Source organism: Cydia fagiglandana, chromosome 9, assembly GCF_963556715.1.
Source record: "Cydia fagiglandana chromosome 9, ilCydFagi1.1, whole genome shotgun sequence".
NCBI lineage: Eukaryota > Metazoa > Arthropoda > Insecta > Lepidoptera > Tortricidae > Cydia > Cydia fagiglandana.
In genome coordinates, this window is record NC_085940.1 from 17,774,619 (window position 1) to 17,790,114 (window position 15,496).

The 15,496-nt window shown below is 36.8% G+C and overlaps 1 protein-coding gene across 1 annotated transcript in view; it reads left to right on the top strand.

The window, feature by feature from the left end:
* Positions 1-15,496, top strand: part of LOC134667570 (protein tweety) — a 122,124-nt gene that overhangs the window by 82,325 nt on the left and 24,303 nt on the right. Inside the window, exon 3 of the mRNA XM_063525004.1 lies at positions 11,885-11,955. The gene's annotated coding sequence lies outside the window, so the exon portion shown is untranslated. The remainder of the gene's footprint in view (positions 1-11,884; positions 11,956-15,496) is intronic.

Genomic DNA, 15,496 nt, shown 5'->3' on the forward strand with positions numbered 1-15,496 from the left:
TCCGGCATCCGGCCGAACATCCGGCGGCCGGAACGTCCTCGGCCACTGGGACGCGCTCTAATTCTACCGCCATGTTGTCTATACTCATTCTAACACTATTAGTTTGCCTGGAAGATATACCTTTATTGCGATTAGACCGCCTGTAACATATTATGAACCTGCAATGAGTTTGTAAGTGTTAGAGTTAAACAAAGATATCCAAGACAAGTCTGCAATGATGTTGATAGCACATGCAGTGCTAGTGTTATTTATACGTCATAATTTCATAGAAGTTTGTTTAAAATAACATAACACTTGCGCTGCTTGTGCTATCAAAATCGTTGCAGATTTATCTTGGTCTAACTCTATGGATTATTGTGGTGCTATACTTGATTTGCTGAATTTAATTTAGAGTCACGTATTTGACGTATTTAATGTTTACGTACCTAGCCGTTCTGATGACGTCTCCCGGCAATTTGCTCACAGGAGTATCCTCGTGCCGCCCAATGTACATAAGGATGTACACTCAGTTTAATACTGTGTCCCTAGTGAAAAAAGGTACATGTCTCGGGCAGCGCGGTTGTAAAAGGGTATAAGTTCCAAGTAACACCTATGCCCTTTTACTCCTAAGCTGTGTGAGACTTGTACCCCTTTTCACTGGGGCCACAGTTATACAAGTTTTAAGTTAGAATACACGGCGTCTATATTTCCGTGTTCTTATAACCCGGCAACCTTCAAATCAAGAGTGAACAGGCACCTTCTGGGCGAGCTCGCTCCATCGTAGGCCACGTCTACGCCTCGGCTAGTCTGTGGCCATGAGTAAGCCCATTCATAATAAATAATAAAATAAACAAGTACAAATATCAAAAAAATAATACATTTTTCTCATCGATACTACGAGTATTGCCCTTGGCATACAAGACGGACTGTTTTTTTACGCATATTGATTTCTAACGATTAAGTGTGCAAGGTTAAAATAGTTCTTCTACCCAAGATTACTCCTAGATGCGTTTATCTATAGAATTATGGATTATCCACACACCTTACTGGGTATTGGCGTATTATTACATCGCGGAAAAGACCAATAATGTTTAGATCTCCAATCGTGAATATTGCTTGTTTCCGTAGTATTACGCTGAAAATATAATCTGACTCGTTGTAAAAACTTAATGTAACACTTCAGTAAGATTTATCGTGAGTTTCCGGAGAGGATGCAATCAAAAATAATTTGACTTTACTAAAAACTTTACTCTGTGCGATGCAAATTCCCGTAAACATCGTAAGATGGTAACACTTAATGAAACAATATTAACTTCTTAGGTGTACCAATCTAAGAAGTTAATGTTAACAAAAATCATAGATAAAAAATAGTAGTTTGTGTTAAAAGGGATCAAAATGGTATATTTTCGTCAAGGTCGTATATTGAATCCTGAGCGTAATGAGGGATTCAAGTGTTAACGCCCAAGACGAAATAATTTTGATACCGTGTGACACATACTGCTTTTCACATCAACTATGAGGAAAATAAAAAAATCTGATTATTTAAGCTAAAAAATAATGTACGAAAAAATGTAAAAATAGTGTGCTTTAACAGAAAAGTGTTACTTTGATCCCTCCTAGCAGGGAGGAAAAGTGCCACTTTGATCCCTCCTAGCAGGGAAGAAAAAGCTCATTTCCGAATAGGTGGTGTGAAAAGTATATTTTTTTTATCTTTGATTATAAATAGAGGTATAGGACAATTTTTGTGAAGCTTGTGGTGAAGAATAGTAAGTGCATAATATATTTCGAACCTTTCAAAGTGCATTAGGTACCTTTGGCGCGTATTAATACCTATCAATAGGTGTACAAAATCTATCTTGTTTTAAGTACTTACATATTGATAATAGAATTTAATTAGTTAAAAAAATATTTCAACGATCATCATAATTTAACTAAAATACCTATACAAACAAATATAACTTTCTTCATGAGTTGGCCCACTTAAACACTCAACTTTTCAACTCGCGTCAAATTAAAAATAACAAAAGACGTTCGTCCCGTTTATTTTAAAAAGCATTACATGTTGCTGTCTCGCTCCAGTTGGGCAGAACGAGGTGTGTGCGAAAGAGAACACTGAACTATTGTGGTTTTGAATGAGTGATAATGATGGTGGGAGACCATTAGTTGTGAATGTTGTGATTGATAGATATTTTAACGGTGTCGGTGTATATTGATTTCTTATTGGTTAACGGAATGTTATAAGTAAGTATTTCGTAGTTCATCTATGTATGTACGAATTAGGATTGTTCATTTTTTTTCAAATGTTCTATTTCGAAAACCATTTCGAGATATAAGGTTTTTAAACAGTTTCCGACATTTGCTGCGATATAATAATTGAGGATTGAAGATATTTCAACAAATATCCTTATGACCTTAGTTTGACCTTCTCCTGGGCTGAATGTAAAGTCATTGCATAATAAAAGTTATCGAACCATAGTAAATAAATCCGTCACTCACGTAATTGTCAAAGTTATCATTGTCATCGATTGTCATAACAAATTTTTTCAGTTAAACCGCTGCGCTTGTTTGTTACAATTTGATTTATAATTAATACCTAAACAGTAGATTTCATTGCTTAATAATATATCAAAAACCTTGTTCCTATGTGTGGGAATGATTCACAAAAATAATAGTTCGAATCCACGAAGACCTACGACGTGAAAGATGGTGCCGTGAATTAAACTTGGAATACCTACCTACTTCACGTGTTACACACAGTATTGCTGTGAGAATCACGTCGATGTAAGTATAAAATTAATATTAATTTACTACAATTAAGTATTTAAAAGCTCACTTTATTGGTAGGGTCGTGGTATCTATTTATTTTCTGTGGTAATGTAGCCAGAGTATCTAAAGGCAAACCGTTAAACAGAGATGGTGCCTACTAGAAAGAAGGAATATACAAGAATACATAGCCATACTCAAAATTCAGCCTGAAACTGCTTTAAAAAGATATAATTTATAATTTCCAGGTACATGTTGCAGTTCAAGCTGCTGATATCATGGTGGACAAGACTTAATAAAGAGTTGTGAATAATAAAACATGTTTTTGTTTACCTACTTTTTTATTAATTTGGGAAATATGTTATATATGTTTCCAAAAAAAAAGAATTGTAAATTTACATTAAATGTATGTTTATCATGTTCTGCACGAGCATCTGACAATGATGGCTTCTTGTTGACCATCCAGAAGAGAAGTGTATGGTTTGTTATTTACTCTGTTCCCAGGCATTATTTACGGTCGTAAAGTATTACGACGATTAATAATATGACGTTCGTTTCAATACAAAATGCTCAACTTTGTTCTGGGCCCAAGTGCAGTTACATATCTCACAGCTGTATCTAAATAGGAATCACGATGACCTGAAATAATAGGATATAATTAGCAAAATTGGCATGTTGTTGGCAATAGTAGCCCAAGTAACACAACGTAGCTGAATATTGTTTGAATAATAGAGCATGCCGTACTTAATGCTGAATAAGGTAGCTGTATAACAGCTGAATAAGTGCTAATACAGACGTTATACAGCAGGTTTGGGCGCAAAGTGGGCAGTGCCCACGCCGCTTATTTCTGAATAACAGTAATGTAATAGCTATATAAGTGTGTGCCCACACATTGAATCGCTGAATAACACTTGTATAGAGGCTGTCAAAAGCTTATATACCGCTTTTAAACCAAAGTTATCCAGCTTTGTACACAATGAATCAGTTATTCACACGTTATGAAGCTTTTGGTTCCAAAGTGCATTTTTACAGAAAATATATTCAGATATTTGTGTTAAATCAATGATTTGTCTTCCATTTTAATTTGTGAACTCGTGTCAAAGTGTAGTTTCTGCAGTGAAAACTTACAAAATAAGGAAGACATCACCCATATATTTATTTGATGTTTACATAACTTCAATTTCATTGCGCATGCGACTTTACTGTTAATATATATATGCATTTTATTTAAAATTTTAAAGCGCCGCGTAAATAATGCACCGTTTCAAAAGTAAATATAGAAAATTTACTACTCCACATTTAAATTTGTAATTTTTCTGCGGTGTTTAGATGTTTTAGTGATAGAAAATGTACTTTAACAAGTTATGCTACGATAAAACTAGTTTTATAAATGAATAAAATGGGTTTTTCAGTTCATTTTCAATTCCTATATAATTGTAGAGGTTAGAAAGTGAGCAACCGTAATGGCGTCCGACTGTGCTGAATATAAGCTGCTGCCACAGCTATTATTGTGCTAATTTCTGAATAAGCATACACATTATTCGCGGTACTAAGCAACATGTTAGATAATAATGGTCTTAACACAACAAGTTTTGAATAACATCAGTATAATAGTAATTGTTTTCTCAATCTTAAAGCCTATTAGGGTTCTATACACAAATAGTAAAAACCACATAGATCCTCACTACTTTGATGATAAAACATTATAGGTATGTAACACGGGCAATATTCAATCCTACTTCCCACTAATATTATAAACGCGATATAATATATAAGTTATATGATAAATCTGGGGGCACGGCAGTTTACACAGTTATTTTTTCCGTTATCAGTTCCGACAAATATGTAGTAGGTAAAGGTAACGCAAAGATGTACGACGTGAGTACGAAGATGTAGTATGAGTATGGTATGGTTACGAGTATGGTATGAATATGAATATGGTATAGGTGCGAAGGTGAGGGTATATCATTCATTCATTCATATTAGTAGCGGGGATCACGGGTATGAGTACAATTAAGTATAGTTTGATATGGGCAGTATTGTTTAGGTATGAGTACGAGTATAGTGTGGGATGGGTATGAGTAGACCCACTTGAAAACTAAAAACAGTCTGTTCAAAATCGACAGGAGAATCGATTTCGCTATGAGGGTGATTATTTTATTTTTCTCATACCCAGTCCAGTCTACAACTTTTTAATGCAACAATATGAATAACTAGCATTTGACACATTGTTTGCCAACTAACAACAACCTTAAATGGCCATTGGTAAACTTTATCTCGTTGCAGTAAGGTATGAAAATGGTCAGTTTACAGTGTTTACGATGGTAACTAGCAATTGTTTTACGTCATTAAAAGTAGAGATGCAACGGATAGTTGTTTGGCCGGATACCGGATATCCGGCCTGGACACTGGCCGAATATCCGGTATCCGGCCGCCGGATATTCGGCCGGCGGAACTATACCTACATTTCGGTTTTTCAGGTACGCATTCTGCAGGTTTGACCTGTTTCCTAGTAAACGTTCGCGCGGACTCATTTCTAGGTTCGAAACGAGTGCGCGTGCAAGTCAGTGGAATGATTAAATTGTTTTAAAATAATAAACAAGTACGATTATGACCGTGTCTGTTTCTTAAATCCAATTTGTTTACTCCGAAATCATGCAATGTTACTATCCGGTATCCGGCCGAATAGAAGGTCACTATCCGGTATCCGGCCGGATAGTAAAATAGAGGCCGGATAGTAACCGGATATCCGGTGCATCTCTAATTAAAAGGACAATGCATCTTGTGTAAAATAACCAATCGAAGAGAATTGTTAAGAAAACTAAACCTCGATTTTTTAAATAATGGTTGGATTAAATAATATGCGTATTTATTCTTGATGCGTTCAAAATAAAATAAAAACACGCTCAAGCTCAAAGCAATCAGACTCAAGTAGCACTGTTGACCGTGTATAAAACTACGGAACCCTCTCCACTGCGCACTTGTTGATACTAAGCAGTAGTTTGAATAGCGCTTCTCATTGCGTTCATTTTGCAGCTTTTAGCAAGAAAATATAGTATATGTGTACTAAAATCGCTATAACTTAAGTATAAGTGTTGTTTTAGTATTTATTATTCAGACGTTATGTCAAGAAAAGCCATAATTAACCCATATATGCAGCTACTGAATAACAAATAATATGTGGATTTTATTACAGCTTCCAGTAATAGCGTCCACCTTTATTCAAAAACTAGCGTTAAAACAGAAACTGCAACCGCTTTTATACAGTTGAAAGTCTTCACCGACGCTTCTTTTCAGCATTTAGTAGCCACTATCACATTGTTCTTAATATTGTCTGCTTAAAATCATACAACACAGAATATATACAGCTAATTGCTGCTAATGCTGCTATTATGCAGCTTTTAGTAACCACAAATGCTTTAAGCTGAATAATGTCTGAGTAACTGTGTAAGAAATAAGTATTATTCAGCTTTAATATGCAAAACCGATACTATGCAAAATTTATTCAGCATTTATTGGTATAAAGGCCCCACTAGGCCCACATATTTTCTTATTCCGAATTTAGTAATTTTCACCGCATATACACAATATTTATGCAATCTTAATTTGAATAAGATGATAATTTTACTCTATTATCCTGCTTGTGTGTTACTTGGGAGTATAAGTATGTAGTCCAAACAATGGTGACAAGCCGGTAGAAAGCACCCACTGGGTGCTAAGCTACCTTTAGCAATGGACGCTTGTAACGATTTTATGAATCCAATCTTCTTACAAATCGAATCAGTTAAAATATATATGATGTAGGTAACTTACATTTGTATTTTTGCTCCCTTGATTTCAGCCAAGTTATGGTTGGAGTTGGATGCTATATGGATACATACTCCAATAAAACTAAGTTATATTATATAACTTAGGCAGATTTCTGGAATCAGCTTTCTCAAATTTATAGCGTAGGTATTTTGAAATTAATGATTCAAAATAAACGAGTTTTCCATTCCAGACGATTGTTATTTATAGAAACACGTGACACTGACATTGTCGACAGGTGACATTACAATCAATTGACAATGACAACTATTTTTTTAATGCTTGTTGTTGCTTGTGCATTATCCTAATCAGCCGACGACATGTAATTTACGAGAAGTCGTATCTCATATTTTCAATAAATTATAAATATTCAACCGAGCCACGAATTACTAAATCATTCAAATTGGTATCTTAAATTAACCTATATTTTCAGAAAATAAAATAAAAATGGGGGTCTAAAAAAAATGAACAATCCTAATTGTACGTATTTTTCAGTTCGACTGTATAGTCAAGTGTAAAAATATGAGTGCACCCATCAAACTCAAAACAAAAGTATCTCCCATAGCTCTTAAGTCAGCGAATTAAGAACTATGGGACATATTTTTGAGTAAGTTATATGTACCCATATTTTTACACTTGACTGTATGTATAGTCTGTATCTTTTGTATCTTTAAAAAAAAAAAAAACAATTTGTACATTTTCGTGTACCTAGATTTATTGGTTAACCAACCAAATACAAAACCGCCTGGGTCAGTGAACGACCCTTTAACCTACATTATTTTATCATGTAATGTTTTCATCTACCCTCAACTGGCATAAGGAGCCATTTGAGGGTAGATTTTGTTTACTTTTATTTAAATACCTAAAGATACAGAGATGTTCAAAAACGGGACATGATTACGTTGATTATGCATAAGGCTAAAAACTGTAAATTAAATTAGATCGCACAATGTTGACTACATTGTGCGACTCCATAATTGTGGCAATTTAAAAATAAAATTCGTCAAGTGCGAATCGGGCTCGCGCCGAAGGATTCCTTATGAATGTTATGAGTTATGAAAAATTATCTCTGTATATATACACTTATGTATAAAATACGTTAACGCTACGTCTTACGTAGGCGAACAACGCGCGAACGCGGCGCGGCGCGGCGCGGCGAAATCAATCCTTTGATGCCCATAGAAGTGTCCTACGTAAGCGATCTCGTTGCGAACGCGGTGCGGCGCGATTTGCACGCGAAAGTCAGGCGGCGCGGCGCGGCGGCGGCCGCTTTCGCCGCGCCGCGCCGCGCCGCGTTCGCGCGTTGTTCGCCTACGTAAGACGTAGCGTAACTGATATTAAAATCAGACAATAAAAAATATAACGATAAAATAAAAATCGGTCATAGCATGTGTTCTATAACAATTGGTTTGAGGGACCTTGTGTTACAACCCGAACTTTGTGTAGAGTTGAGAGGGTCTATTCCCTACTTCGAAAATCAATATGCCTATTGCCTATACGAACATGTCCTTCGCTTGTAATAAAATAAATCAAATATTATTAACAAAATTTTGGTTTACGATGTTCGCGATAGGTCCTGTTTTACTGAAAAGAGTATTGGGTAGGTAATAATCGATTCACAGATTTTTTATCAAACTTGACACATTTTACGGATCTCTAAAACCCCTCAGTAGCGCGATAATTCCTTACTATAATATACGTCTTAACAAAAACCCACATTACCTAATACATTCTAGACCAGCAGGTGAAGCGTATGACATATTTTCTTTCCTTAAAGGGTATCGGATAAAGTATCTAAGTCAACCTGATTCATTGTAAAAACAGCTCTATTTTCAGACTAGTTAAGTCCATATTAGAAAACGTAATCGTTTTAAACGTTAAATATGCTTTGGCAATAACACTGCAAACGGTGCACTTGGCAATGAAAGCTGGGACCGGTACCATCCATGGCACAATTAACTGACCATTCTAGAACCCTACTGCAAAGGCATAAGGTTCACATTAGGTTAGTTTAGTTTTGTTAGTACAAATACAGAAGTGGTTTTATGGTATTACGAGATTGCTGGATTGAGTCATACACTCGGGAGTCGTTATCATGTTGATACGTGGAATTACTTTCTACTGCATTAAACACTTGAGTACTTCGTTATCATTTGATATTTGCTATCTTTTGCCTTTTAAGTAAATAAAGCATGCAAAAAAAATCGCATACATATGCGAAGAATTTCAAAGGTATGGATTAAATTAATGCATAAAACCTTAGTGTGGCTTAAAAACTGTATAATGCATTATATTATACCTGGTCTCTAACCATTTCTGGTTATGGGTATGGGTCTAGAGGCCATATTTTTTTGTTTTGAGGTATTATACTTTTGTTTACCGTGCAATATTTAAAATACCTAAAGACCTTCGCTTAACCTCAAATAATTTATATACTTACCTATTTATGTTCTCAGGTTCCCAACTACTTATTACTCGAAATTCGTTGATTAAATATACCTTTAAACGAGCAATTCTTGTAATAGTATATACATATTTCGGGGATCTGGGAAATGGCTCTAACCATTTCGATGAAATTTGCTATATAGGGGTTTTCGGGGTCAAAAAATCGATCTAGCTAGGTCTTATCTCAGGGAAAACGCGCATTTTTGAGTTTTTATATGCTTTCCGAGCAAAGCTCGGTCTCCCAGATATTGTTTCTTTATTCTCGTCAAATACTTCTTGATCCTGGATAAATCCTCACAGAATAATTACTTCTACTTATAGTAGGACCAACTAGAAATCTAATGAAAGTGTTAAGCATCAACTTGCTCTATTGCCTCTATTCGATATTGCATCCGTCACGATGCGTCCGTTAACGGGAATGCAATTGTTGTTAGAGCAATGAACCGTGAGTGGGAGGCTTTATTATATTCGTCTAGTACCCACAACACAAGCCTTATTGAGCTGACTGTGGGACTAGGTCGATCTGTGTAAAATTGTCCAATAATATTTACTATTTATATTTCTTTATTTACGCACTATTTCTTGTTAATACATACTGTATTGACGATATATTATAATTAACTTCATCGTCAAATAACCAATAGGTTACCCGTAATTAAAGTAATACAGATGTACTATAGTACTATCGGGTGCAGCGACGGTTGAGCATTTCTCAACGAAAATCGCTTGCACCCAAAACTTTAAAACGTCACGCCTTCTTATATTACAAGTATTACAACCAATCACAGTCGTGCCTTAAGTATATTGCATCGATATTGTTTTTGGGTTCTTACCTGACCAACCCAAACATGTGTTGACCATCGTTATCAGTTGCATTTTAAAGGGCATTCTATGTTAGAAAGATTACACATCTGGTGCCCGTAAAACAATTGTGCGACCAAGAATACGTGGAAACTTTTTTTAATAGCCATAATGTTTGTTTATATAAGAATTGAATTGTTAAATTTTGCGCACTTTGCGTGCAGAGACCGTGCGGCGTCTTAACTTAACATCTGCCCGCTTGAACGAATCTTAAATTGTTTAACGACCCTTACTTTTTTGGGCACGTATTTAACCGGTCAACTTATTAATCGGATTTCAGTAGCTTAAAAAAATAGAAATAGGTACTAAAATGAATACCTACTTTGGCAACAAAAGCGTTAAAATATTTCAATATGAGCAAGCTACCAGTTATTTATTTGGCAACTGAATTATTATGACTCGCGCACGAAGGATTCCTTACCATTGCGCAAAAAACGGCAAACAAGTCACGTTTGTTGTACGGGATACTCCACTTAAATATTTGTTATAAAAGTAGTTAAGTATATTTTATTCTAACCTATATTATAATATAAATTAAACACATCAATAGTATTATTTATTGATCTTTGTTGAACTCGTTAAGCACTCAACTTTTTTGAGACTTAGATAAAAAAATGTGTCTAGTAAAAAGGAAAGTCGTCAAGAGATTTAATTTTACAACCGAAACTGCGAGGTAAAGAATTTGAGTTGGGTCATTAGAATGCATTCAATTTTAAGTGTTACTAGCCAGATGTTTCTTGGTGGTTTACTTATAAAAAAAGGTAAAAAAAAGCTACTTCTTTCGATTTCATATCCGTTGCAAATTGTACCGTATTGTTAGGCACGTTACGTTTATATTAAAAATTTAGACTTACTGGTCAAAAATCTTGGACTGTTCCCATTGGTGGATAATGTAAATAAGTGACCGCGTCTGGGGTGCATTTGAAATCGAACTGTAGGATGCTCAACCGTCGCTGCACCCGATAGTACTTAGTGCATAATGGTTTTCCATCGTATATTCTCGGAAACGTTCGTATGTGTCATGCTAGTCCAGTCAACCTCAGTACTGTTTGTACCGAGACTGACTGAAATAGTAAGACACGTTCGTACGTCCGTCCGTGAAATGTACGAAGGAAAATAATTATATAGTTCGTAGCTTTGTAATAGAGCCTGGCGGCTAATCCTATTGTCTATTGTTAAGTAAAACCGCACGTGCTACTTCCCTGCAAAAAAGGGTCATACTTATTCTATTTGGCACCTGAGCGCGGGTTAGTCCAACGCTCAAAAAACCAGTGTAGGTTCGCTCTCCGATAACGCGCCTTTGTTACGCATCTCGATGACACATTTTAGACTGGTTCTGTAGTGTTCGACTCGCCGGCACTCGGTAACCGAAGTACGCAGGTTTTTATGCAGGTGGTTGTGGCACGAGGCACGAGCGGTTTTACTTAACAATAGACAATAGGATTAGCTCGGGCTCTATTAGAAACCTACGAACTATACACTACATCTGTAGGTACATTATTAATTCTAATATCATTTATAAGTCCTTCCAACTCAGTGTCACACTACATTCACAGCCTGCGGGTTACTCGCACATCATTACACATCCACACAAACCCCTCACATTTGTTTATGTACATTATGTAGGGCAAGTATGACGAGGGTTCCTGTACCAACTGTTTGGGAAGGGAGTACTGTCATACAGTTCTAAATACAGCCTTATTGAAAGGGTTTAAAGTGCAGATTTGAATAGTATAACTCTTTAAAATTTACAGGTTGTAAAAAAACTAAGGAAATGTACTTTTCTTTATTGATAAACCTACCCATGCCGTCCAGTACCCACCCAGGTCGTTCTTGTCTACGTGACAGCGTGATAAAACGATATCCGTCACTTTCAATCGCGCTCTGCTAAAAAGAGACGGATATTTTGTCACGCGAATAAAGCCATCCATCATACACCTGCATTTTTTTTAAATGGATCTTTTAAGCTGAGCCGCGCAGGGCTCTCCGGCTAACATGTTTTTAACTGTGTGTGTTGTCTTGTCCACAGATGTCCTCAGTGAGGGCGTGACTCACTGGCTGCCATGTCGTCGTAGCCGAAAACTTCTTGCTTCTTCTGGTGAGTTTATATTATTGTTATTGATTCAACTTGACCTCTGGCTTTATTTTGTACTACAAAAGTAGTACAAAATTTTGTCACCAAAAACAAAATTTAACATGTCATACCAATACAGTGACAAAATCCAGAACGCAGGCTTCGTCAATATAATCAAGTTACAACATTGCTAAAATCTCGTGATACAATTACATACGAGTAGTTATATTTAAAAAAAACACGACATATAAACCATTGAAGGGTCAGAACCACCACTCTATGTCACGCGACACACCATCTATCTCTTTCTATACTGTCCTACACAGCACAGAGTGAGAGAGACGCATGACAGTTGTTACATCTGATAAGCGCCACGTGGGTGCCACGCGGTGGGCCGCCAGATGGGGTATTCACGCCACCGTGCTAATTTGGTGTGCACTCCTGGGAAACAATGTTTTTGTATAGCGATAATGTTGGTAATAACGTGGACAGTAGGTAAACCTTTATAGGCGTGAAGTCAAATTCCTCTCTAAAATGAAAATGTTTTTGTCATTGGCGTGAAATACTGCGTTTTCATACCAATTATGGTATTAGAGTTAGATGAAAGTTAAGTTGTCAGCGTTTTTAGGGTTCCGTAGCCAAATGGCAAAAAACGGAACCCTTATAGATTCGTCATGTCTGTCTGTCTGTCTGTCTGTCTGTCTGTCCGTCCGTATGTCACAGCCACTTTGTTCCGAAACTATAAGCACTATACTGTTGAAACTTGGTAAGTAGATGTATTCTGTAAACCGCATTAAGATTTTCATACAAAAATAGAAAAAAAACAATAAATTTTTAGGGTTCCCCATACATAGAACTGAAACTCAAAATTTTTTTTTCGTCAAACCCATACGTATGGGGTATCTATGGATAGGTCTTCAAAAATGATATTGAGGTTTCTAATATCATTTTCTTCTAAACTGAATAGTTTACGCGAGAGACACTTCCAAAGTGGTAAAATGTGTGTCCCCCCCCCCTGTAACTTCTAAAATAAGAGTACGATAAAACTAAAAAAAATATATGATGTACATTACCATGCAAACTTCCACCGAAAATTGATTTGAACAAGATTTGGTAAGTAGTTTTTTTTAATACGTAATAAACCGTAAACCGCAATTTTATTATGTTACTTGCTGTTACCCTTCATGGGCGAGTCCGACTCGCACTTGGCCGCTTTTGATAGCACATACTGTGCAAGTGTCATTTAACGTCATAATTTCATATTAGATTGATGTTTAAAATAACACTTGCACATGCTTGCTTGCTATGTGCTTTAGCGGCGCGCCTTAAAATCCACCTTGTCAAACTTTTTATCTGAATAACGGTGATGGTATAAATTGTGGAGGTGAGAGTTCTAAATGTTTAAATGACATTTTCAGTGCTGCAGTGTCATGCCATGACATATTGTTGCGTGCTAGGCCATCCGACTCAGAGAGTAGAAACACGGCCATCTATTTGAGCTTAGAGTAACCAAATTTGGCTTTGCAAGTCATGGTGGGACTCACGCACGCAAGGAATATAAATACTTGGCCCAAATTAATTTGTCAGGCCCGGATAACGATTGAAGAAGAAGGACAGCCATAAAACGTCCACTGCTGAACATAGGCCCTTGGACCACCATTCGTACCGGTTGGAAGCGACCCGCATCCAGCGTCTTCCGGCGGCCTTAACAAGGTCTTCCGTCCATCTTGTGGGTGGACGTCCTTACGCTGCGCTTGCTAGTCCGTGGTCTCCACTCGAGCACTTTTCGACCCCATCGGCCATCTTCTCTACGCGCAATGTGGCCTGCCCATTGCCACTTCAGCTTGCTAATCCGGTGGGCTATGTCGGTGACTTTAGTTTGTTTACGGATCTCCTCATTTCTCATCTCCTCATAAATACTTGGCCCAAATTAATTTCTCAGGCCCGGATAACGATTGAAGTTATATTTATTTAAATATTTACTAGCCTATTCTGGTGTTGCACTGCTAGGTAAAGGCCTACCCTTGATATGACTCCCGATTTAGTGCCTGCAGTTCCGGCCAATTGTTGAGGAAGGTATTTATATAGGTCATCTCCGTCAGGGGCTGCCGCGTCCGCGCCCTTCCTCTGGCATTCACATGGTAGTAGGGTTACCAACTTTTTTTTGGTGGATTATAGTATTTTCCAGAAAAAGGCATCAAAAATATAGTACATTTCAAAAAATTATAGTACTTGTAGATAAAATACTAAACATGAGTGTAATATACGTTTAATCGGAAATATAGTATTTTGGCGTTCTATATATTTTTCCAAAAGTATATAGTACAGAGAGCCAAAATATAGTACAATACTATATAATACAGTACGGTTGGCAACCCTACTTGGTAGCGACACTGGCCTACCTGGATGCATGCAGCAGACGTGACTAGCCTAGTCCTATTTGAGCCTAGCAGTCTTCTCGCCAACGTGGTGCTTCCACATTGGCTGTTATTAAATTTATATAAAATCGTGTGACAGGGACAACGTAATAAAACACTGTCAATACTATCATGCTGTCCTGTCACACGATGTTACTCGTATGTAACATTTTATAACCCTAACTGTATGTATGTCTCACCATATACCATTGTAACAAAGAGAAAAATTAAATGTAGTGTAAATAAGACCTAGCTCGATAATACCGTAATATTAATCCATTTTATAACAGCCAATGTTCACGTTCAGCACCATCAGCAATGTGGATTTTAGACCGCAGTGTGGTATTTCGGATACGGTCGGTCCTGTTAACGCGCATTTTAGGTGTTATTGTAATAATGATAATTATTATAATAGTAAAAGCTTTTATTAGTAATACTGTGTGTAAATATTGTAGAAGCAGTATGTTTTCCAGTCCACTAAGCACAGATCTATTCTAAGTGAGGCTTGTGGTCAATTGGTCATTCTACATATGCGACTCGCGTGGATAAAAATAAATCTACTTAACCGCAAATTAATTTTCTCGTTCTCGCCAGATATAAAGTACCTGATATTCTGGTTTAATCTGATCAAGCTGCCATCGGTTGCGTAGGTACGTTCGTAGGTACAGTCGGCATTAGTGGTAGCGGATAAAACAACGCGCCAAAAGTATCTGTATCTGTCACCCTTACTTTTCCAAATAGGGTGGATATTTTTGGCGCGTAATCTGATCCGTTGCTTTTGATGCTGATTGTACAGTCAACAACAGAGCTATGAATACAGGCAAAGTGTCAAAAATATGTATACAGTACTTTATTGCCTGTACATTAAGGTCGTGTATAGATATTTTTGGCGCTTTGCCTGTATTCATAGCTCTGTTGTTGACTGTACAGTCAACAACAGAGGTATAGATATTTTTGGCGCTTTGCCTGTATTCATAGCTCTGTTGTTGACTGTACAGTCGAGATCTAATACCTATATCGATACATATTTATACAGGGTGGCCAAAAAATAAGTGCATTTCCGTTGCCAGAGAAAACCTCCCTGAAAAAATTTACCCTCCCATAGAAAATGGACCAGCCAAAATGTATGATACAGACAATTATTTTTGTC